The sequence below is a fragment of the Cygnus olor genome, chromosome 1 (genome assembly GCF_009769625.2).
Source record: "Cygnus olor isolate bCygOlo1 chromosome 1, bCygOlo1.pri.v2, whole genome shotgun sequence".
NCBI classification, from domain to species: Eukaryota; Metazoa; Chordata; class Aves; order Anseriformes; family Anatidae; genus Cygnus; species Cygnus olor.
This window is the reverse complement of record NC_049169.1, coordinates 116,849,389-116,874,574: the sequence shown is the minus strand read 5'-3', so window position 1 is coordinate 116,874,574 and position 25,186 is coordinate 116,849,389.

Genomic DNA, 25,186 nt, shown 5'->3' with positions numbered 1-25,186 from the left:
CAAGCTTTCCATACTAAGGAAAGGAGGTTACAGCAAAGGATTTAGTGTACAGCTTGGATGTAGATGATGCCAGTTCAATTCTCTTGTACATCTTATATACCCTATATGATTGTGAACAAGCACTTCTGTCCTTGAAATATGGGTATCCCATCATTAAAATAATATCACCACTTCACAGTAATGTTGTAAGAGTAAATATACACAACCTAACATGCAGCTGTCAAAACTATGGCAAAGCAATCAAAAATGTGGTTTTTTTTGTTTGTTTTAATATGGATTCATAAGCTGACCTTCCAAAACCATCCTCCCAAAAGATTCTCCATTTCAATCTATAAATGGATTGCTCTTCTTTCTTGATTTACATGCCTGCAGTTGATAAAGCTTTGCTGAGATGCAAGGTTTTGCATCTTGCTATGGAGTCTTAGTGCAGTCTCTGGGGAAAAGGATGTGAGAATGGGCCGTCCCATAGGGTTTTCCTGGAAAACCAGCCCAACTTAGTTCAAACCTCTGTCTGAACATGCTAAGTCCATTCTTATGACTCAGTGCAATACAATGCAGTCATATAACTGCAAGGCTGAGTTAGTGAAGCAGCACCATAGGAAACGGGATCCCTCAGGCTTACCAGCCCCACATGGGGCTGTCTGTGTTTAGTGGTTTCACACTGATGGGCAGCTAATCTCCACCACAATGCTCTCTCTACCTCCTCAAAAGAACAAGAGGAGAAAATATGGTGAAAAAAGGCTCATGGCTTGAAATAATGACAAGGAGATCACTCACCAATTACTGTCATGGGAAAAACAGACTCAGTATTAGGGGGATTCACGTAATTTATTGCCTATTGCTAGTAACAGACTAGAGCCGCAAGAAACTAAAAGCAAACAAAAAATGCCTTCCCTCCATCCACCCTCATCCACCTCCTCCCCCCAGGTGGTGCAGGGGAACAGGGAATGGGGGCTGTGGTCAGTCCCTAACACTTTGTCTCTGCTGCACCTTCACGGTCACTCTCTGCCCCTGCTCCACGTGGGGTCCCTCCCACGGGATGCCGTCCTTCCCGAACTGAGCCTGCGGGGGCTGCCCACAGGCAGCAGCTCTTCAAGAACTGCTCCCACACGGCTCCGTACCACGGGGTCCATCCATCCCCCAGGAGCAAACCACTCCAGCACGGGTCCCCCACGGGCGGGCGGCAGCTCCCCCCAGACTCCCTGCTCCTGCGTGGGCTCCTCTCCACGGGCTGCAGCTCCGGCCCGGGGCCTGCTCCTGCGGGGGCTCTCCATGGGCCGCGCCTCCTCCAGGCCACATCCACCTGCTCCACGTGGGCTCCTCCACGGGCTGCAGCGTGGAGATTTGCTCCATGTGGGACCCATGGGCTGCAGGGGGACAGCCTGCTCCACCAGGGGCCTCTCCACAGGCCGCAGGGGAACCGCTGCTGCCTGCCTGGAGCACCTCCTGCCCTCCTGCTGCACTGACCTTGGGGGCTGCAGGGCTGCTTCTCTCAACATGTTATCACTCCTCTCTCCTAGCTGCTATTACATGACATTTTTTCCCCTTTCTTAAATCTGCTCTCCCAGAGGCCCAACCAGTGTCACTTCCTGGCTCAGCTCTGGGCAGTGCCAGGTCCCTTTTGGAGCTGCTCTGGTCTGACATGGGGTAACTCCTGGGCTATGCTCTCAGAGGCCACCCCTGCAGCCACTCTGCAACCAAAACTTTGCCATGTAAACCCAATACATTGGGCAAAGAGTCAGAGTGGCAGGAGTACCAGGACATGGGGCTCCAATGTACTGCCGGCTAGGAGACCCTGCTGGTTTAGACACCAGTAACCATCATTTTCTCCATCAATTTCTTTGGCAGAGAATTAACGATTTGCATACAGTAATGGTTATTTCAGAAACCTTTTTATTTCCTAGCTTCCCATAAGCCTACGCTCTAATTGTACTTCATTTCCTTAATGCAGTGTTAAGTCTTCAGGCACATTTAAAGGCTGGAAAGAACATTAACTGCTTTGTATATATTTTTAGGAGACATTTTGATGCCTTTGTATTTCAGAGTTCAGTTAGACTTTTTACTTTTTCTTTTCTAGAAACAGCTTAGTTGTCAACAAGACTCAAATATGAGTATTAAATCATTTAAAGCATTTAGAGAAGTTTGTGGGTGGGAGTTAGAGAATTGATGGGGTTTTTTTTGTTTGTTATTTTTTTGGGGGGGATACACAAGATATTCAAAACTGTGCTATGGTTTGAAAGCTAAAGATAGTCTTTACTGAGAAAAGGCCACTGGACCATCACAACTCATGCACAGGCTCAAAGCTAGAACATACTAATAAAATTGTAACATCCTATTTGACATACTCAACACAGTTCATATCTAAAACTATCTCCTACATATAGATTTAAATTACTTATCATTGGTTTCCCTCAAATGTGGCCATCCATTCATTTGTTAAAAAGAATGAAATCATAATTGAGCAAGAAGAAGACTAATAAAACATTACACACAAGCTATCACAGCAAATCTGGCAAGTTCAACGCAAAATCTACTTAACACATTTTGTTCAGACTTGGTAGAGGACAGCCTTTTCCACTGTAGAGCACAAAGACAATCCCAGCCCCAGAGGTGAACTTACAAAGAAATAAAGGGGCCAAGCCTGCAAATAATTGCTCAAGCATCACCACCCATAATGCAAATATTCCTATTCCTTGTAATTGCTTTCACAACGTGAATAAGGATTACTTTCAGAAAATAAACTCTGTCAAGATGAATGGATGCTAAATGGGAGATTAGCTAACAAGATGCAATTACAGCTCCATAATACAGCCAAGGTGCAATGAATACCAACAAATCTCTACACTATACAGGTTTTGCATGTTTAACCTAGATACAGAGTAGCAGCCTATAGGACTCATGAAGTACCAGCAGATGGTGCTATAAAGACAGGCAGGTTTAAAAGTACAGATGAACTTTTATGAAGCTAAATTTGACAAGCAGCAACTGGAAAATATCTTCAGTAAAGATATCACAATAATATCGTAATATATTCCTTTCTTCAGAGGAGAATGCAGCACAACAAAAGGGCAATTTCTTTCCTAACTAATCTGCTTTCAAGTGATGCTACTTTCATTATAACAGTATTACTTTATTTCAAGAGCACAAGTGCCAGAAATCATACACTGATTTTCTCATTACCCATCAATATGTCTTTTAGGTGTCATTCCTTCTTGACATTTCACAGATTTGCCTTGAAGGAAAGAATAGTTCAAGGTATTCATCTATTAAAACAATGATAATCTCACTGTGGTCAAAATTTGTGAAAAGTTTGGAAACACAGTTCTAGTGGCACCTCTCTCCCTTTTGCTTGTTGACATAAAACAGTACTGCTGTTTTTTCTCATTAAAAAAGTACATTTTATGCCTTTTTGTTTAATGTATTCTCTATCTGTTTCTGAAGCAAGATGATTCCTCACAGAAGGGTTTCAGTATGTACAGTTGTGGTCACACAGCTGCAAAAGGACAGAGCACAAGGATATTGCAATGCTGGAAGCAAGAGCAGGATCAGTAGCAGAAGAACCTGGTAATAAGACAAATCATGGTATTTAATTTCATGTATAGCAAGTAAGAGAACTAAAGGTATGTCAGCCTAGTAGGTATGGCATAAGTTTTACGTGATTAGCAGTGCTATGAAAAAAAACTCTGAATTAAAATGTGAGCCACTTTACACTCTGCTTTCACAGCACGAAAGCACTTTTACCTGATGATAATAACCAAATAAGCATTTCTTCTAAATTCTGTCTTCACGGGCTTCTTCTTACAAGGCTTCATAAGCTTCCATGTGAGCTTCTACTTTCTACTCCTGTCTTACACAGAAGGAATAGCTAAGTTTTAGCTGCTAGAACAGAAGAATTCTTTCAGTACTCTAAAAATCTCCATAACTGCCTTTTTTTTTTTTTTTTTTTTTAATCTCAATGAAAGTTTTTCTCTGGCTTTCTGGCTACCAGGTAGGAAGGAAACAGGACCTAGTACCCTGTCTCTGACCTACCCACCCCAGGTCCTGAGCCCCAAAGTAGGCAGCACGGTCTATCTCCCTGCTCAGAGTCAGGGAGGGGTTCACCCTTGTGTGAGATGCACCAGGCTGCACAACAGGGATGTGCCAGGGCCAGCTGACACACTTTGGTCAGCCTGGGTGAAACCTGTGCAGAAAATGCAGATCCAATGCAGAAAAAAAATAATCCCATATCTAAAATGTAGCTAAAATATTTGATACATGCTTCTACATTTATTTATTTATAGAAATTTATTTCCTGGCAGATTTGCTGTACCAGGAGTCAAATCTACCTACAACATAATATACGGTATGGCAATATATGCTTCTCAGATTGGTTTAGGAACCAAGTCAGCTTTAGTATTTAATCATAGGTATCTCTCTGGATGCTTATAAGACCTGAGCTTCCTGACACAGCTCAAGTTTTTGGCCCATGATGAGAGGTCCCAGCTGGCAAGGAAGGGCAGCTTAGCCCCTCTGACCAGAGCCAGCACTGCCAAGCCACAGCCACAGGGATGGGGCTGTGGATCCCCATCAGCCCACCACACCAGGTCATGGAGCAGGCAAGGCACCACAGCACATGTGTAGGATACATTCAGAAGAGGACGGAGTGTAAATTTGTGGCTGGGTGGGTGAGACAGCTGTGCAGGAAAGACCTGCTCAAAGAGAATTAGAAAGCAAGCCCATTCAAGTTAGCCTGCAAATGAATTCTCCTCTTGCAATTTTTTTGGACCTCACTACTGCAGTGCAAATATGCTCTGTTCATCATTCACACAGTGGTGAGCCACATGCTGCCTGGACAACGCTTCTAGCTGTAGAAGGGGTCTCCACCTTAGCTTCCAAATTTTGGGGGAAGTTCAAATATGGGCCTGAATTTTGTTGCTTGCCCTTTACTCAGAATCACAGAATCATCTAGGTTGGAAGAGAACTCCAAGATCACCTAGTCCAACCTCTGACCTAACACTAACAAGTCCTCCATTAAACCACATCACAAGTTCAACATCTAAATGTCTCTTAAAGACCTCCAGGGATGGTGACTCAACCACTTCCCTGGGCAGCCCATTCCAATGCCTAACAACCCTTTCAGTAAAGTTCTTCCTAATATCCAACCTAAATCTCCCCTGGCGCAACTTTAGCCCATTCCCCCTCGTCCTGTCACCAGGCACGTGGGAGAATAGACCAACCCCCACCTCACTACAGCCTCCTTTCAGGTACCTGTAGAGTGCAATAAGGTCTCCCCTGAGCCTCCTCTTCTCCAGGCTGAACAACCCCAGCTCCCTCAGCTGCTCCTCGTAAGACTTGTTCTCCAGACCCCTCACCAGCTTCGTCGCCCTTCTCTGGACTCTCCCAAGCACCTCCATGTCCTTCTTGTAGTGAGGGGCCCAAAACTGAACACAGTACTCGAGGTGCGGCCTCACCAGAGCCGAGTACAGGGGGACAATCACTTCCCTAGACCTGCTGGCCACACTGCTTACAAGCCAGGCATACATGGCATACACTTACTGGCATACAAGCCAGGATGCTGTTGGCCTTCTTGGCCACCTGAGCACACTGCTGGCTCATATTCAGCCGACTATCAACCAGTACTCCCAGGTCCTTCTCTGCCAGGCAGCTTTCCAACCACTCATCTCCCAGCCTGTAGCGCTGCTTGGGGCTGTTGTGCCCCAGGTGCAGGACCCGGCACTTGGCCTTGTTGAACTTCATACAATTGGCCTCAGCCCATCGGTCCAGCCTATCCAGATCCTCCTGCAGAGCCTTCCTACCCTCGAGCAGATCGACACACGCACCTAACTTGGTGTCATCTGCAAACTTATTGAGGGTGCACTCGATCTCCTCATCCAGATCATTGATAAAGATATTAAAGAGGACTGGCCCCAGTACTGAGCCCTGGGGGACTCCACTAGAGACCGGCCTCCAACTGGATTTGACTCCATTCACCACAACTCTTTGGGCCTGGCTATCCAGCCAGTTTTTAACCCAACGAAGCGTACGCCAGTCCAAGCCACGAGCAGCCAGTTTCTTGAGGACAATGTTGTGGGAAACAGTATCAAAAGCCTTACTGAAGTCAAGGTAGACCACATCCACAGCCTTTCCCTCATCCAGTAAGTGTGTCACTTTGTCATAGAAGGAGATCAGGTTCGTCAAGCGGGACCTGCCTTTCATAAACCCATGCTGACTGGGCCTGATCGCCTGGTTGCCCTGCAAGTGCCACGTGATGATACTCAAGACAATCTGCTCCATGAGCTTCCCTGGCACTGAGGTCAAACTAACAGGCCTATAGTTCCCCGGGTCTACCCTCCGGCCCTTCTTGTAGATGGGCGTCACGTTTGCTAGCCACCAGTCGACTGGGACCTCCCCTGATAGCCAGGACTGCCGATAAATGATGGAAAGCGGCTCGGCCAGCTCCTCCGCCAGTTCTCTCAGTACCCTCGGGTGGATCCCATCCGGCCCCATCGACTTGCATACATCCAAGTGCTGTAGCAGGTCGCCAACCATTTCCTCGTGGATAGTGAGGGCCACATCCTGCTCCCAAAAAAATTGCTGCTCCATACTAGATCAAATCAAAGCACAAGCCCCTGATGATAGATGTATTTCAATTCAGAATTAAGTTCTTTCTTTTTCTTATTCTTTTTTATTTCTAATATAGGAACCTGGTTTTGACAGAAGAATTCACTAGCACTGTTTCAGATTCCTCTTACAATTCAGTTTCTGCTCACAATAAATATTTGTAACTTTTCTCTTTACTGATTTGTGATTAATACTAGAGAAGCCTAAAACACACTGCTCACTCATTCCAGCAGAACATAAATTTACTTGCTATACCAATAAAGCAATTAATTTGTTGGTTTAGCACTCATTAACTCCTACAAGCTCTCCCTCATCATTAAACTTTTCTGTGATTCCCTGCTTGATTTTAGTGGGAATTTAAATCAATAGAGAACTGTGAACTTTAAGCCAGGTCTGTTTTTATTACAATTTTTTTGACCCTTGCCCATAAAATGAGCTTTAAAGTGAAAGGTCCAAAATGATAATGAAGTTGCTTCCTCTTACTGAAATACTAATTTCTCACTGATTTCAATAAGATTTGCATGAGATATGAAGGTTCAGCTTGCTACGTATCTTTGTCAATCCCAAACATTGTACTTCCTTACCTTGATAAAGAAAATAGATGATATATCATTTGACTCTTTTAGTGAATTAGTAGTTCCATCATCTCCACTACAGTTTTTTTGTTTGTTTTTTTCTGTTAGTACGTAGTATCTACAGATAATAGATCATGTGGTGGTGTGGTGATATATGTTAGACATTATCTTAACTGGAACAGGTGCAATAAATTGACATTTACTTTCTGCCTCATTTTTTTGCCTGTGGGCATTTGTTTGGATTGTAGATCAGCCTTAGTGTCCCAATATGTACATTTTCTCCTCTTGTAATTTTCAGTGCCTACATATATAGCACAAAAGTACCTTCTCATTTCACTAGAATATTCTATCTTTAACCTTATTTTAGTTTAGTCCTCTGTGATATCATTGTTAATTGCTTCTACTAGTATGATAGATTCCCTCAGCAAAAAAAACCTGATACTTTTCCTAGGTCATTATACAGAATATGATGGGTTTAATTCCTCATTTTACCACACCAAAAAGAATAACCCTGAAGGGGGAGCAGCAGGCAGCGGATTTCGAAAGTTTACTGAATAAACAAGAGTAGCATTTTGCAGCTGCAGAGCACATTTCAGCTAAGGGTCTTGAAATATAAAAGAAGCTTCACCAGAGCCTTGCTGAGATAGGGTTATGTGAAGTTTATTTAATTAAGTTTTAGTTGATATATGAGAATAATACTTTGTGTTTGAAGAGGAGATCATGACAGTGATAAATAACTAAATTTCTCGTTCATTATGTGAATTTTATGATGTTTCTGAAGCAGAATTTTATAATAAGCTGTGAAGACAACCATGGATAAGCTTATTGAAACCAAACAATGTAAAAAAAAAAAAAAGAATATTACATCAAACTATATCTGATTTCACACCAGCTAGCAGCAGCACAAACTTGTACCAAGGGATCATGGAGCAAGATACACTACAAAGGCAAAAGAATAATTGTGTGGAAAATAAGTGACAGGATTGTTGAACTAACTTTATCTGATATTGCATGGGAAGATGGCTTCCCATTCAGACAGAAAATATATGACAAAAAAATAAAAAATAAACTAAGAAAACAGTTAATTAATACACTTACATTCATAAATGTTCTATTCAAGCGCATCCTAGACGATCAAAACCATAACTGTTTGCTAATGTGTAGTAAAAGACATGAAAATAAATCTTCACTAAATCCTGATATGAATATGGAGTTTCTACTAATACAAAACATAAAATAATATAAAATAAAATCTGTAAGCATTTCTCAATAACTATATTAGCTTAAAGAAATATATAGATTTCCACAGATCACCAACTATCTAGCTCTTTTAGGAGATAAAAACACTTTATATATGCGACTAGGAACTTATGCACTGTATGCACCATGTGATATACAAACTCCAATAGCTCTGTTGCTAAAGAATATTGGGAGATGGCTAATAAAATGTATGTTGCTCTTAGTGTTTATAAATGTACAAATAGATAAACTGGTGTCAGATTATTTTTTAAATGTTTAGTGACATTTGGAAATGTTTTTGACCATTTTCTCTAATGATAAGGTGTGTAATCTTCATCAATATATCATGGTACACCTACCTGCATACCCCCAGTGTAAACTGGGAACACCTCTGAGAGGGAAAACTTTCCTTAATTAGGTAAATATTACCTTATTATATAATAAATGATAAACATCTCTCCTCTCTCTCCAACATCTCTGTTGGAACTAGCTGGTGAAATCATGTACCCACTAAGAACAGGTGTATAAAACCTCCTGGGAGCCTCCCTTTCCCTTCAAGTAGAGCTCATGCCATGGGAAGTTTTTTTTTTTTTTTTTTCATCACTTTTGCAAGGAGGAGTTGGAGGAGGGGGAGCACCTCCTCTCCAACACAAGGTGGCTAAAGAAACAAGGGCTGAGGCTCTCCAGAAGAGGCAAGAAGGAAACAGCCACAGCTGCAATGGCTGCTGAGGGAGAAACCCTGCTCCAGTCCTGAGGAAACCACATTAGGAGGTTGGACAATAAGCAGTGGGCACAAACTGGAACACATAAGGGTTCCTCTGAACACCAGGCAGCACTTATGTACTGTGTGGGTGAGGAGAACAGGTTGCCCCAAGAAGTTGTAGAGTCTCCCACTTGGAGATCTTCAAAAGCTGCCTGGGCATGGTCCTGGGCAGCCTGCCCTGGGTGGCCCTGCTTTGGCAGGGGTTGGACCAGATGACCTTCAGAGCTCCCTTCCAACCTCAATCCTTCTGTGATTCTGTGAAAATGGATGGGAAGACCAGGTCCTTATGTGTGGTGTGGGCAGAGCAGAGATGTCTGAGTTAAGCTGTGGGGGTCTGAATAGTCCTAGGACTTTCATGCCACAACCCCTTGAAATGGAATTGTGGGTCCAGCGAGCTGCCCTGCAAATAGACCATACATTGTTTGGCTAAGGTTGCATGGTGGAAGAAATAAAGAGCTTCCTGTTTGCTCCAGAGAAGGGATCCATAGCTTTCAGTAGACTGAATCAGGGTTAAAAAATGGGGGAATGAAAGGGGAAGTTAAATGTGGATGGTGACACTCTGCAGGGAGCAAACGGCTGCATCAAGTCAGCCGGTGGCTCCTACGCTCCTGTTGTTCTTTATTCCAGTTCTATCACTTGAAAAAGGAACTAAAAAAAGTAGGAGATTATTAAAGAGAAGAGAAAGTGTGATGAGAAAAAGCACCTGTCAGAGCAGTTAGGTTCACTGATACTTTCACGCTTGATTCATCAGTTTTAAACCTGGTCAATGTTGTCAGTTCCTCAAAGCCAATACAAGCTGGAATTTTCTTCTTGGCCTGATGAAAATAATTGGATGCTGTTGTCATTATCTAATGAAGAAATGTAGAACTTTGTGAAAAACTATCAGCAACATAGGTGTTAGCTGGCATCTTCAGAAGAGACATTCTGGTGGATGGAGATGGAAGTGATCTGTCACTGTTGCCTGTAGCTCCTTTTAGGAGCACTCACAAGCATTTTATGGCCAGCCCTCAAAATGTGTGTTGCTGTGATACAGAAAGGATCTAAAGCCAAGGGGAAATTAGTCTGGCTAAAAACATTTAATGTGTGGTGTGTTGTTTTTGTTTTCAAATAAAACCTACACGTTGAAGATCCTGCTCCTAAAAAAAATCATGCAGATTTGAATGTCAGACAGGGTGCTAGGTGACATTTGAAAAATTGGGAACAGTTCTAAAGCTGACTTTTCTTAACCCACTATTTAGAATGGTTTGTATTAGTCATCGATCTGCACTGCTTGTTATTACAAGCACTCTTCTCCAGATATTTCTTTCTAACACTGATTATTTCCTACATTAGAGCCTATTGGAGAACAGTCGTACTCATTAGTGTCACTGATAGGCACCAGCCTTGGGCAAAGGGGAGCTGAGCATCTTGTTCTTGCTTATCTTTTATACAAACTTTATGGGTGAAGGCCCGCAGGCTTGATATGAGAGGTTGCCAAAGGAGGAAGTCTTGTGTTGGCGGGACAGCCCTGTTTTGGCAGCAGAACACAGTCTTGAGGGCCACAGTGCCCAAGTGAAAACTTTTGCTTCTTTATGTGTAAAATGAATATTAAAGGCAACACCCCTGAATACAATAATGAGCTTAATGAAGTACATGCTAAGCATACATGACTACAATACTCAACTCATGCCAAATGTCACCCCAGGGAGGGAACAGATAAAGTTAAGATATAAAAGAGTGTTAGGAGATAGGAAGATAGTAGGGGAAAAAAAAAAAAAAAAAAAAATCAATCAAACAACAAACAAACAAAAAAACATGTGAGTGAGGGAAAAAGAAGAGCTGGGAGTGGAGGGGAAGAAGAAATTGGAAACCTCAAAGAGGCGGTGGATGGGCTGTGTTCCTTCTTCTCCAACAAGACAAGGACGCCTTCCTGGTAAGCTCTGCACCTTCACCCTTTGGTGAGGAATACCTGGGATAGCATTTTGCTAACACTGTTATCATATATTAGTGCTATTGCAGTAAGTGTATCTATCAATGGCAATTCCGAATCTGTTATGTCTGTCGCCTTATTAAATACATTCACCTTTGTGAAACTGTCTCGGTGAAAGCCCTTAGCAGGGCTCTGAAACAGGCAAGTGTTTGATTCTGATCAGTCCCCCTTTAACGCAACAAGCCTTTCCAATGTTCCAGCAAAGACCACAGTTTTAGAAATATATCCTCTAACACATATCTTCCATCACACTGAAGTACATCCCTACCTGGAACCGTGTTTCTAGCAAACATGATGAGCATGCATGAATAAGAGCTACTAATTGGGGTACTACGAGGTTCTCAGGTTTTTGGTCTACGTGTACAAAACTTGAGTAACTCAATAGGAAGGAACCACATCAAGAAACGTGTGAGGTAGAAATAAATTTTTAAATTTGGACTAGATACAGAGGTAAGGAACAATCTTTTTACTTTTTCATTGAAATTTGCATCTGGCTTGGCAATTTCCATGTTCATAATCATGCCTTATTTAACAGAGACTTCACATTTTTTTGCTGAGTGTCATGAGTGGTTGACATGGCTTGGGAAAGCAGCCAAACTGCTTTGTTCCAGCACTCAGTAGACCACTGGGAAAACTAAAAAGTACAAGCTATTTAAAAAAAAAAAAATTATATATATATATAAAATGCCTTTGGAAAAAAAGCCACAAGGGAAGTTCAATAGTACATAGAAGAGAGAAATTTCTGACCCTTCATCTCTCTTATCTGTTCTAAGAAAACCACAATCAAACACAAAGCTCAGAAGAGAAAGTTGCGCAAATCCAGAATAGACACAAATATTTTGTGTGCAAGCATGCTAAAATGACTTACCAAATACATGGCCAATTTTCTGCTTTCTGTTTTATTAAACTTCTAATTCAGGCTTTTGCACCTACACACACACATTGTTAAGTGGTCAGTATTCACCAAATATATCACCATAAATTGTCTGTGGGATAGGAGTTGGGGAAGAACTAGGGAAAAAAACATGAATTTAAAACCCCAGTTCTGATTCTCAATGAAAAACAGAATTGCACAAGAAAAAGCCAGGTGACCGTTTACATCACTGATGTTGTAAGTACTGTCTCATTCAGTCTTCTATCAGGGACACTGATTTCCAGTTAGGTATTAAAATAATGAAAATTGTTCAAGATGGTTAGAAGAAGAGAAGAAAGAAGACTTCTGGGCCCCAGCAAATCCACCAGCTGAGTGGATTTGAGTGGACCTGGGGCAACACTTGGATATGCTGAAATCAATGGCAAAACTTTGATTCCCTACTACTTTTGGGGCTGGCACCTGCATACCACTCTGCCTTTTGCCAAGTACAGTAACACCCCAAGTTAAAAGCCTTTTTTTAGCACAGGATGTCTTACCACAAGAGGGATGATCCAACCCAGGAAAGGGTCACGAGGATGAACATGAAGAACAACCCAATGTCACATGCTCTGGTGAATGTATTTCCTTCTCTCCAGTAGCAAACCTGCCCGATTTTGAGGGTCTTTAATTTTCTCAGGTGCCTTATCTGGGGTGCAACCTTTACTGTCTCAGTGAAATGACTGGACTTTTAAAAAAAAACATTTCCTGCTTCCTAAACCCCAGAGAAATGGCATTTTTTCTCAATACACTAGGCCCTAGTCCAATGCTGATTTGAGTCAATGAGAGCTCTCTGTCTTTTCCTAGCATCTGTTCAGCTGTCTTTGGAAATAAAATGGAATGTCTGAGTAGATTTATGGTTGTATGTAGCATTGCTGCCATTAGTGAAAGTGCAAACTTCAAACTTCCCTGTGCCTCCAGACGTACCATCCACCAGGTTTTGCATAAACAAATAGTAGTTTCTTTCTGAATCTTCCTCAGCTTGTATTCATTTAAGGTTATACACTTTACCAAAGGTTAAATATGTACCAGCATCTCCAGTTAAAAAAAAAAAAAAAAAAAAGAGTCTGAGGGGAAAAAGATAGTTCTACTGGGTTTGATTCTAATAAGAAAAAATTAAGTTGAACCACTCATGGAAATAGAACTGTACAACACTAAAGCTACGCTTGCTGCTAAAAAGAAATATGAAATAGCATGCACAGCTGAAATACTGGCATTCTCAGGAGTCAGAAAGAAAGCTGGGATGTCTTTTGATAGCTTTACTGAAAGGGACTATGCTAATACTGAACCAGATCTATGCCTACACTGTCTTTGTCCTTGTATAATAATATCATACCTTTGTTTACAAAATAGATCTTGCATTTTTTCTTCTGAGATCAAGATCGATTAGTGTTGATCTTTCAATCAACTCTTTTGCAATCCTTCTTAAAGAGATTTTCCTGGGGCCCCTAGTACAAGAAGGACATGGATCTGTTAGAGCAAGTCCAAAGGATGGCCATGAAGATGCTCAGAGGGTTGGAGCACCTCTCCTATGAAGACAGGCTGGGAGAGTTGGGGATGTTCAGCCTGGAGAAGAGAAGACTCTGGGGTGACCTTATTGCAGCTTTTCAATACTTAAAGGGGTCTTAGAAAAAAGATGGAGAGCAACTTTTTGCTCGGGTAGATGATGATGGGACAAGGGGGAATGGTTTTAAACTAAAAGAAGGGAGATTTAGATTCGAGGTTTGGAGGAAATTCTTTTCACAGAGGGAGGTGAGGCAGTGGGACAGGCTGCCCAGAGAAGCTGTGGATGCCCCATCCCTGGAGGTGCTCAAGGCCAGGCTGGATGGGGCTTTGGGCAACCTGGTCTGGTGGGAGGTGTCCCTGCCCATGGCAGAGGTTGGAACCGGGTGGTTTTTAAGGTCCCTTCTAACTGAAGCCATTCTATGTTTCTATGAAACAATAAAAAAAATATTTCCTTGTGACCCAGAATGTAATTTTTTATGAAGTGTACACAGTGCTCCTATTCACAGTGTCCCCAATGATCAATTCAAAACGTAAACTTGATCAATTCAAAACGTAAACTGTGACTTTCACCTGTTTTGTTTTTCTTCTTCTGTTAAACATATATATATGTGTATATAAGACATATATATTCATATATATATACACAGACATAAAGATGTTAGCATAGAAGATTCTATCGTACCAGAACAGCTTTTCCAAATCTTCTTCAAAGAACAGTTTCAAAGCGCTGGAGAGCACGGGGAGGTGGCAAAGCCTCTGCCTGCTCCTGCCCATTCGCTCCGTCCCCAGCAGGGGGAAGCCGAGCTCTGCCACTTGTAGGAAGCAGTTGCAGTGAATTGAACCGTGGGTAACATGGGATTTTTTTTTCCTTACCATCCATTACTCTGGTGCCGTCTCCCACACACAAATTTAAAATGCTCTTCATGACTCCCCCCAAGGACCTCTCAGTGGTCAAGCATCTTTCCAAACTCATTGATAATGCTCTAAGATAAGGATCAGAGGGATTTATTTCCCCAGCGGTCTTCCTCTTGAGCAAGAGGAGGATCAAGCTGACATAAACCATGCTGTCTTGCTGGCTCTCTTCACACCCATACAGATGTGTTGCTCTAGGCTTTCATGAGGAGGCCCTGCCATGAAGCCCGAGTGTCAGTTCAAATTAACGTAACGTGTCACTGTCCCTGTTGTGCAGGGCCAGTTTGGTCTGGAGTGGTTCTTCTCCATACTGAGTATCAGGTTAGTTTTGGATAAGGCCATTTTAACTGCTGGACCTGATTCAGTTGCCTAACACAGCTCCTGCCACCAGAGACACCCCAGCCTCCAGGCAGGTGTGGTCTTCCTGCAGGTCCATATCGTACCCCCAGACCTGACTCTGGTACCAAGGGCCACCCATCCCGGCCTCACTGCCCACATTTTGGATGCCAAATCATTCCCAGAGGCCTGGAGGCTGGGGCTGAATCTGTGGCCTTTCCACCCCGCACAGTAGGGTTTCATCCACAGGCAGGTGTAAGTCATGCAGCACAGAGGGTGCAGGCCAAAGCACGGGATTCAGTTTAGAAAATGAAACCTGCTTGTAAGACAGGGTAACCACAAAGCTCCGTGAAGTGGTGGCTGCATGCTTATCTCCCACATGTAAAACTGTAAAAGCTTGACTTCTGAAGTCATTACCTAGCTTCTCAGCTGCTCCGAGTACACACATCGCTTGCAGCTGTTTTATGAGCTGCTTGGGCCTGGAGAAGCCCTGAGTGGCACAGGAGAACGTGTGCTGGGTGGATGGATGAGCTAAGGAAGGCTGCAGACACAGAGCCATTTCCCCACACAGAGGACCTGCCAACAGTATGCAGTCCACGGCCAGTACCACTTCAGATCTGTCCTCCTGGGGACTCTAAATCATCAGCTAATGCCAAATAAATCTAACCAAATACATATCCTTATCCTCAGTGGACTACTTCAAGCACTCAGACTATTATGTAAAGCCATTTTTCAATTCACAGCGGAATCAGGTCGGGATTTATCTGCCTCATCTGCATGAGGGCAAAAAGCAGCGTCTTTTCCCTTTCTGATAATACTGCGAAAGGTGGGCAGATCTAACAAGCCTTAGGGCCGGTACACAAACATGGTATGAAATCGTGGACTGCCTGAGCAAATGCTTCCCCGTTGGTCTTAATGAGGAAATAGCACATGCCGTAGAAATAGATCTTGCTCCTGATAAGTTATGGTATGCGCACAAACCTAATGCGTCACAGCTAACTCAATATCAAAAACAGTTTTTAATACAGAACTACTTGGTAAAACATGTAAAGGTTCTCCCACAATATAGTATTTCTTATATAACCCTGTATGCTAGTCCTGAACATTTTTCTTCATTATACTTTCAAACCTCCTCAAAATGGCAAGAAGAAAGCAAAGCAAAACACATTAAAGATTTTGCTTTATACAAGAGACTTGGAGAACATTTTTTGCACCTTACTTCTCTGCCATGCTTTTCTGTGTTTTTGTATAGAATCATAGAATCAATAAGGTTGGAAAAAACCTCCAAGATCATCTGATACAACCATACCCCTACCACCAATATCACCCACTAAACCATGTCCCTAAGAACCACATCCAAACTTTCATTGAACACCCCTAGGGAAGGTGACTCCACCACCTCCCTGGGCAACCCATCCCAATGCCTAACTAAGCATACAGCCTTTTGGTTCTCATGGGAAAAGCCAGGTGCAAGAGGTATACAACTTCGTTGGCCCAGAATTTCTGGAGACTCCTCCTGAAAAAAAGTCTCCTTGCTGAGTATACATCATCAGGAAGTAGAAAACTGATTCTGTGAATGCTAACTTTTCTAAAAAATGAAGTAAAATTTGGCATTGTGATTTACATTTTAAACATTGAACAGTTGTTCGAGTAACAGAGTTTCTAAGTATATATATGATGTAATAATATGCAATATTCCTCCATTCCAGGAGTTAATATTTCTCACTGGGAACTGCTGAGCATTTCCTTCCACACTGGCACAATTTCAGAGTTAAATCCAACAACAAACAAAAAATTGTTAGACTATTTTTAATTTTGTCTGTAGGAAAAATCCTTACATATATAGAAACTATGTTAACATTTTGCAGTTTAGTGGCTGACTGCATGAATGCTCTTTCCCCTCCCAAAAATGCCGATGGTGTAAACCCTGTGCATTCTGTTCTGCAGCACTGTGATTCAAAACCTGTTGCTTCAGGTAATGCAAGTTTTTAATGCCAAAAAGAAAAAAAAAAAAATCCTTCTAGTGGTTCATGACTTTCATGGACATGGCAGCAAAAAGATGGAAGGATTGTTTTTGTGATGCCAAACACTTTAACCCTTCGTATATATATGTATTCCTCGTCAGTGGTGTTTTAAGTGCTGCACAGTCTTGTCTACTGACAACCTCGTTTGGGGTTGGCAAGTGTGGGAACTGCAACAGAGAGTCACAGCATGCAATACTCTCCCTTACTTTTCTTTATTTTGCTGGTCCTCTAGAATGGTTTATGTACAAATTTGATTAGCCCTACGCACATTTTAGCTTTTGCATTCTTTTGTACTTGCATTTTTATTAATTCATTTTTGTAAGCCTGTAGACACCACCAGATACCAAGAAATGGTGTACCGTCTGCTCTGTTCTCTCATAGCAAGGATTCTGTGTCACTTGCAAATATTGAGCACATCACAAAATTCATCTCAAACCGTCCTCTAGTCCTCTAATCTTATACAGACCTGAGGACTGAAAGAGACCTGGTAGAAGTGGCTGCTTCCTGAAATCTGTGACCCCTTGAATGTCACCCCTGAAGTTCTCTCCCTGAAATACATTATTAAGCCAGTTACAAAAATTTTATACATATCAGAAGTGGCATATTCACTCTCAGACTACTTCCACTGCCATATATTTCTGTGATCAAACGAAAGGAGAGGCTCTTTTCGGAAGCTTGAGTCTGTGAGCTCTTGTATGTTCTGCATCATTCCCATCTTCCCTGCCTCCTTCCCTCCTCTTCTTGCAGCCTGGTATTTCTCCTGACAGTATTATCAGATGGGAGATACTGTTCTGGCTGTTTGTAATAATCCTGTAGATAGATAATGATGCTGGTTTAAAGTGCTCAGAAAATTTAGTTCTTCCCCACATTACCAATGCTCAAAGTTGTGGGTAGGTCCTTCCCTGCTGGAGCCCATTTTGTCTTTCAGGAGTGACAATGTTTTCTTCCAAAAGGCAAAGCCAATTTAATTCCTGGTTCTTTGAGCCTCTCAGCTCCTGGCCTAGGTGTGGGCAGCAGCAGCCCTCCCTGTGGTGCCTTTCTCTGGTCCAAACTGTGACAACTCATGACTAAAGATGAAGGGTGGGTCTGAACCTACCAAAAGTTTGAAGCAGAGCATCTACAAGGATGAGAAAGAAAGAGTAAATGGCTAATGTTGGAAGTCTGGTATCCATCTTGCACAAATTAAACCCAGAATGTTACCCTAGGATCCAGATCTGAACTTTCTCATCGCTGTGGAAAGTCCTTGACAAGGTTCTTGGCCTAAATCAAGGATAATGCAAAGTGACTTTAAAAAGACACACATGCAACCTCAGAGCCTATGTGTGCCACAGACATCTAGCTGCTATGTTTCTAGTTTTGTTTCATATGAACTAATAAAGTGAAAGCATTCAGATGTTAGTATGCCTTATGCTTATCAGTTTACAGTACCTATTTCTCAATTTCAACGCTTTTACAAGAAATAGATGATCCTAATAACAGTTCTTTGAATCTAGAAGCAGCTCTATATCAGATATAAAAAGGATTACAAACCACTCATGTAAGCAAAAGCATGGTAAAATTTTGGTTATTATTACAATATTATTTGTTGGAGAAGCTTGTTCCTCACAGAGCTGTGATGCTGATTTGTTGAAAGGATGAGTGCCTCCGTTCATGTTGACTTCTGCAAAAGTTGCAGACACTTGGTCCTTTGATCAATAATCAGATAAACATTATCCCAGCAGTACTGTGGGACAGCATGGTCTCAAAATGACAGTAAGAGGAGTATTTAGCTGGAAAAGTTACATATCTGAAAGTTAATTTTGAAAACAAAGTGTGGGGTTTTTTTTCAATTATTATAATAACATTTTTGAGGAGTTATATATTTAAACATGTATTCTTGAAGAACCACTGTCACATTCCTTTTCTCTCCCTATCTCTAGGGTGATAAAGGCCCTGTTTATGTGAGTAGGGTTTTTTTTGGTTGTTTGGTTGGTTTTTTTTAAGAAGTAGTTGGGAAGATTTTCATGTGAGAAACCAGTGCTTCTTTTTGTGCTAGGATGTGCTCAGAGAACCTAATTACAAAATCTTTATCTCTATATAAAGTATTAAGGGGAGAAGAGGGCTAGAAGAGAAGGGAAATGACTCATGAGGGAGCAGATACTAGAATTAGCCAAAAAGCGGGGGCTTGGGGTAATGATGGCTAAAAAAATATAAAGAAGACATAAAATATAAAAAAGATATGAAGAAGATATGATATATATATATATTTTTCTTTAAAGATCTTGGTCAATTCAGTAATGTCAGAAACACCATCTTCTGCATCAGTCGGGATATTATTTTATAAAAATGTAAAATTTTCACAAAATTTTGATTTTTTTTTAAATTATGAATGTTCCAGAAATGCCAAACTGCCAAAAAATGTTGACCCATCCCCATTTCCCAAATTGAGAGAAAGAGAGATGCCCTATCTATCCCACAGTAAGAAGACTGCATTTAATGACATACTGCCCCACATGGTATTAAAACCTAGTTGACATTTTAGCTTAATAACTGCAGCCAACTGCACAGTTAGCTTTCTTTTTTAAAAGACAGACTCCTTGACCATACAAAGAGGCCATGTGAAAAGCATCCAGAATACGATAATCATGGAACGCAATGTATCTCCCATTCAAAGGTGACCAACAGGGAGTTTATGTACACTTTTTTAAGAGTCCTACAGCTACACACACCCTGGTTGATGTGTTTCTACAGGTGTCACATGTTTGAGAGCAAACTTGGATTTAAAGTTCAGAAGGCCCTAGGAGCTGTTTAGAGACAGATAAAATGGGTTGCTGTGACTTCCATGGCTTAGTTCGAAGCTGCTCTTGTAAGACAGAACCTCAGCTGCTGCTCAGCCATATGGGATAAGGGTCTAGAACCAATAGAATGGAGTACATCTCACCTCTGACACCAGTTTTTCTGGTTAAACACTCAGCTATTCCTATCATCTTAGTTTTACTATTCAAGAACAACTGATACTCTATCATGTGCATGTATGTGCTTTAGCAACATATTAGGATCTGTTCCTCTGGAAGACCACATCCTCTAGCTTCCATGGTTTGGGCTTTCAATATTTTTATCACCTCACCTGAAACTTCATAGTATTGTCCCCAGGGTGAGAATGCAAAAGACAGCTCTGCCATTTCCATTCAAAAGTAAGATACCAGCTATTTTAAACATATATTCTTTCCAAATGCACATAGTGCTCTAGGAGAAACACAGTGACTAGACAGGATTACTTCACATTTCCTGCCTTTCCAGAATTATTTTTATTATTTTTGAGAACTAATCTCTTCCCAGAACCTTTTCTTAAGAGAGTGTCTCTTAGTGAATTAAACTAAATTAACAGATAAAATGTAAAAGAGCTTCATCATCACTGCCCTTAGCTTGGCATACAGTGAAAATCCTGTTAAAATATTTTGAACTCTTCCCTCAACAAATAAAATATATTTGTTTTACTTCTTCAATTATGACAATAAGTTCACATATTTATTTAGCTAAATCATAAGCAGATAACACTTGTTTGGGTGAAGTCATGGCTAAAGTTCAGTATCTACTTCTACCACAGTCACTGTACAAACATCCTTGCATCTTTTAAGAACATGGTAAACATTCTTAATATAATAGAGTTTCATTTGATGACACTATCTACTGGCACACTTAAAATACAGACCTGACAGTCTTCCCTCACTTGGACTCATAATCCCCCAGCAATAAGGGAACTGCTCAGTAAACATTTGCAAGCATAGTTATAGGCATGGTTATATGGAGAAAGGTAAGGACTGTAGCCACTGCTGGCTAGCAAAACTGCCTGTCTGATCAGGGGTCCTGAATAGCCCAAACTTGCAGGATTTCTGAGGCATTCAATATTAGAACAGGTCCAGAGGAGGGACACGAAGATGATTAGAGGGTTGAAGCACCTCTCCTATGAAGACAGGCTGAGAGAGCTGGGGCTGTTCAGCCTCAAGAAGAGAAGGCTCTGGGGTGACCTTATTTCAGTTTCTCAATACTTAAAGGGGGCTTACTGAAATAATGGAGAACAACTTTTTGCTCAGTCAGATAATGACAGGACAAGGGGAATGGTTTAAAACTAAAAAAGGGGAAATTTAAATTAGAGATTAGGAGGAAATTCTTCACTCAGAGGGTGGTGAGACACTGGCACAGGCTGCCCAGAGAAGCTGTGGATGCCCCATCCCTGGAGGTGCTCAAGGCCAGGCTGGATGGGGCCTTGGCCAACCTGACTTGGTAGGAGGTGTCCCTGCCATGGCAGGGGGTTGGAAACAGGTGGTCTTTAAGGTCCCTTCTAACTGAAGCCATTCTATGATTCTATGATGATTTTATGATTAAAGAATGTTCCAGAGCTCACTGAAGTAAATAGGATCTTCTTGTTCATTCTTAGTGACTCAAATCTATACTGCTACTTTGCTTATTCACATTTATTTCATGGTGCTGTAAAATCAGTAAATAGATAAACAATCAAACCACAACACTTTTTTCTCCCACAACCACACTACTGTCTTTCTTTTCATATGAGGCAGGATTTGCTGACAGTGTCTTTAAGCTATTTCATTAGCTAGACAGAGAGAGTGCATATTCTACTCTTTGTGATGATTTGTAGACCTTCGAGGTCTTGATCTTGTAAATATCTTATTGGTGTATCCCCACTGAATACTTTATGTACTCCGTTATATTATCTACTTACTTGGAGGATAGAAACCTACATCAGTGCATATTATGTCTTTTATATAAATATTAGCATATCTAAATATTTTTCTTTTGAAAGTTTTCAAGCACTTAACTAAACAATGTTAATTTGTAATTCATAATTAAGGAAAGCTAAATGTTTTTATTTTTTAAAAGACCATACAGCATTGTGAATCTGAAAATGAAACAAGATTTCGCAGTCCACAAGAGGAAAGCGTTATTTTGTCCTTTATGAATTAAGGGAAAAATCATGCTGCAAACATATTTAAAAATATTTCTTTCTTCTAAACATGTACTTGAAAGGTTATTCACATCTGAAAAGAAACAGGATAATAATCAGAAAACATAGTCTCATGAGAGCTAACAGGAAAACAGAAAATAAAGGAAATGTAACCAGTACAATCCCATTACTGTTTTCTTCTGGGTAGTCTCAGTACACTGGTATAGATTCCTGTTTAGAAATGAAGAGAGTAATTCTTTCAATAATCCCAAGCATGTAGCAAAGTTGCTAATGCTTGGAATACATAACAGATGCATATCTTATACTGTGGTCTAAATAGCAGAACTTTTAGGGACATAAATATCCCAAATAGTGTTCAATAATTTCCTTTGTTGACAAACCTAGCAACATTCCCATTAAAAACGGATGCTGTCCATGAGAGTCAATGACTGACCTGTGCACTTTGGCAATAATGTTGGATACTTGCAACTAGTGGCTGTACTTATTCAGAAGTACGCAATATTCCACACCGTATTTTCCATTCTGTCACAGAGAAGCTACTACACCATTTTTGTCTGTGTTTGTCACAGCCTCTCTTCTGCTTTTGTGGTTGTGTGGGTGGAACGGCATGGGCAGTATACGCGAGTCACAGTGAGGAACCTGTACGCATGTGAGCGCAGGCAGAGGAAGTCGCTGTGCATGCATGCTCCACTGAGACCCTTCCAACTGTGATTCCAGGAAAATCTTGCGTGCCCCTGGGTGGAAGAACAGGTGTTCAGATGGTAAGATTAGTGTGGAGAGGGAAGACGGACACTCTTACTGCATATTCTCTTATACTTTATTCCAGCAAATTAAAGTCTGACTGAAAATCTCTGTACGGAATACAAAGAACAACATAAGAGAGAAATTTCTACTGAATTTTGAATTGCCTCAGTGATGCATGTTGCGTGACCATTGTGTTCCTGTGGTTTTCATTCCCACTGCTTTCCTTTCTAACCTCCTACACTCATGTATGGAAGTTCCCATAAAGGGAATGGACATGAGAAAGCTAGAGCATTATAACAAAGCGACAGCTTTCCTTTCTTGTGGAGCCATGCAGGCCTCATGCATGTATGCATATGTGTGTTTCCCTTGCCATAGTCCTGCTATTTTGAAAGCAGAGAACAATTAGATTTGCATCTGCTGTGTAGATATATGAATGACGTGCAGGAGAACTGGGATCCCTTCCTTCCCCTAAAATATAATCAACACACAACCTGCTACATGTTAAAATGAAAAAATTAATAAAACTTTAAAGAAAAGAAAAGCCTCAAACCTTTCTCTAGACCGTCTTATGTGCTGTCAGAACAATGTTCCTTCGTACCAAGGATGACATATTAAACACCAAGTGGGGGGTGAAAACCACTAGGGAAAGAAAAATAACCGCAACCTTTCTTTTACTTTACGGAATAGTTGCCTTGTAAACTTCTCCCTGGACCTCCATGAACATCTGCTGTCTTCCCCGCAGCCAAAACACGCTAAATCCTAGCAACAAGCCTGAAACATATGCAAGGCTTCAGGAAGACATGCAACAGCACAAAACTAAGCTGTCTTACTTTCTGAAATGAAGTAGAACTATATGAGGTAAGAGAAATGACCACTGCTGACAGATGTGTCAGTCCCTTAAACAGTCAGTCGGAGAAGATCCAAACATTGCTTTGCTGCTCTTGCCTCCTACAGTTTTGAGAGGAAGGACGGAAGAGGGACGTGGCTGCAAACATATCAGCAGATCTTTCCTTCTAATCCTACTGTATGCCAAACACTCTTGCACGCACAGATGCACATGGGCATTCATTCACATTAGGAAGAAACAACTCTTAACAAGTGCTGTAGAAAACTAAACCTGAAATCTCTTACATATTTGGACAATGATCTTAAATTCTTTGATACAAGTCACGTCATTTAGACATGTCTCTATGATACAGAAAGTCTCTGTAGATTGTATGGCCTTTTCCTTAAGTGTTTAATGCACCCATTTCTAAAAATTACCCAGTAAAATAATAGCCTGTCTGTAATTTAATGTGGACATTTTGGTCCTGTGCATGTGTGCACAAATATGCACATGCTTGTGTCCTCACAAATCAAAAGTTGAATGACTGCACAGTGCTCTCAACATTAAAATAAATATTTGTCTTTCAAATGCAGTATTTCCTTGCTTTCACTTGTGCTAACATTAACTATGTTACAAACTAGCACACAACAACAACAACAAATTCCTGTACAGCCAAGAATGTTTACAATGTACAAACTTAAGACACTTTTAAAAAATGACCTACTCACAAAGAGAGCAAATTATCTGTATTTTTAAATAATAAAACTGGGAACTATCACAAACACAGCTGTAGTAGGATTTTTTTCTGGGACATGGTACAAATATAAAGATGATGGAAGAGGGGAGGCATGAACTCCAGCTCATCTTTATTTTCTTCTCACAAAACCAATTCCTATAAAAGTTTAACTTGGAGCTTATTTGTTTGTGAGTCAGCCAGTCTTAAAATTGGGCTTAGCAGGGTTTTGTACGTCTGCCTGCTTGCCTTTCTGTTCTTTTTACATCTTCAACCTAACATTTTTGGGAAGATCCAGTCTGTTAACATCAGTGCAATGAAAATAGCATTTCGCATGTCCTGCTAAGAAGAGACAAGAGCGTTGTTCACAGCCTTAAAAGTAGGCTGTTGAAAAATGAAAGTTAGGTTCCTATGATGAAAGAACAGTAAAGGACCTGATTCTGCACCTTTAAAGTGTTTCAGTCTTTTTATTCAATGTACTAATGTTAAATTGGATTTCTATTCCACCATTAGGTGCAATGGTGTATAGCTGAGGTACAGTGTGTCATGTCAGTAGTTCATCAAACTGCAGAAGAGTAAGAAAGAAAATGTAAGATCAATGTTCACAAGCAGCTGAAATGCACTTCAGAGCAATGCTATGGTAAAAAGCCTAGAATATGGCTAACTAAGGAGGAGTAGAGAGGATATAGCCAGTCTAACAAGGCTCTTTAGCACAGAAATGAGAAGGGAAGACAAAGACTAGAAGCAAATCCAGGCCAAGGCCACGGGAGAGTGAGGAAGAAGTTCTTAAGAATAAGAATGATGAGCTCAGAGAACAAATCACTCACTACCATAAAATACCAAATGGATCTGCTTCTCTTGAGGGCTGTATGTTAAACCAGGACATCTTTCTGGAGGCAATGCGCTGTCCAAACCTTTGCTGGAGAACCCAGGGCCCTCTGACTCCGGTGACTTACAGGAGTCAAAATAGCAGCTTTAAGTCCTTTTGGCCTCTGTCACCATATCAAATACAGATCCCTAAAAAGACAGGTGATGACTGGAATACCTATGAAAGCAAATACAACAGATTCTCCCTAGTGGCTGTTG